The sequence below is a fragment of the Echinococcus granulosus genome (assembly GCF_000524195.1).
Source record: "Echinococcus granulosus chromosome Unknown EG_S00075, whole genome shotgun sequence".
Classification (NCBI taxonomy): Eukaryota; Metazoa; Platyhelminthes; class Cestoda; order Cyclophyllidea; family Taeniidae; genus Echinococcus; species Echinococcus granulosus.
The window spans coordinates 220,529-222,195 of NW_020170455.1; positions in this window are offsets into that span (position 1 = coordinate 220,529).

The window sequence follows — 1,667 nt, forward strand, 5'->3', positions numbered from 1 at the left end:
AATTAACCACCGTCGTATCTAGTTAATGCTTTACTTGTCCGCTTGACACAACGTCTTTGTGACTGGAAAATTAGGCTTTCCACCACTGTACGTCCTCAAGGTGACCCGACGACTGGCCCGTGCTGGTAGTTCCTAAGCCCTTCATAAAGTCGGCAATACAAATTCTGCCCTAGTATTGTCTTTTTTCCTCTTCAAGGAAGTATCGGGCGCTACACTTATATCAATTCGAGAATTTTGCGTTTTGAAGGACATAGGTATACTTTCATTTATGAAAGCTTGTCCAAAATACAAGCCCGCTAAATCAAATAGTGGAATTAGTGATTAGGAGAAGATGCGGCTCCCACTACATTGCGAACAGACCAATTGTTCCGATAAAACAAATTCTCAATCTTAAAGGGAATAGCTGAAATTGTCTTTGAGCAGCGGAATCTAACTTTTACAAAATCTATTTCCCATGATAAATAGGAAGTTGACTTTTAAATTAATACATATAAATCTATTGTTAAATCAAGTTTTGTTTATTTTCACAGCAGAATTTTAAGTTCTAAGTTTTTCCGGTAATTCTTAGGTATTTGCCTCTGTAGCGCTGCTGTATTATTGGTGGGCAACTTTGCTTATTTTTCGTAGTGATTGAACTGCATTTTGATACAAATTTATAGAGCACTTTTAAAAGCAAATTCACCCTTGTATTCTGAATCACAAAGTGTTAGGGTAAGTAAAGTTCCTAGTAGTGTATTCGGATTCTCCGCTAGCTTCTGCCAGTAATCGCTTTCGTAGGCTAAATTGCAATCCCTTGAAGATTATCTTTAGAACTTAGGTAGACCTAAGATTCCAAATCCAAGAGAATTAATGTGCTGCGTCCTACGTAGGGATACTTGGGAAAATATTAAGCGGGAATTGATGTTCACCAATATTTCATCTAATTCATTGGACATTTCATTTTCCAACGGATAAGTAAATTAGTATTTTAGCTTCCTTATGATCGTATGTTTCCATAGAAGAAAGCTTATTACTTCTCCACGGAGGGGCTGGGGTATCGTGAGCGTGGTGGTCCGGCTAAACCGCTGAAATGTAGGCGAGGGCTGCAAAGACTGGAGGTCCTGCTTGGGTAAATGCGCGGCACAACAAATGTGGTCCCCTTGAACTAGTGTACTAAAACAATGTGAGTGGTAGACACTGTGGGGATTATTCATAAGGGAAAACTATTTAATCTAGGGTGTTTGGTTGGTGAGATTCTGTCGTATTTTGCGGCCGGCAGGTACGACTGTAAATTATTTTGCCTCGTCTAATTTCGGACGCATGATAGCGGCGGCTCAAGTGCGTCTGAAATCCCACCGAGGAAGCACTCAGTGGATCCTTCCATATCCAAGCAAAGCCGCAAATAACATTACTGGCTTGCCACGTGGACTAGTGGAAGGTGATTTTTTTGGCATCGTTGAATCCATTATTTGCTGTGACCTATTTAAAGTGCCTCCAGCGTAACCAATCAAAAATCAAATCTCCGTTACCGTGCCGACAAATTATTTTTGATGCTGATCTCTCCGATACTTAGTCATATCTGTTTTGTGGTTAAGGCCTCATAAAATAGATGGAAAATACTATTTCGGCGTTTTTTCTCATGAAACAACATCACAATTCCAACTATCAGGCATCTTTTGACCCGGTAG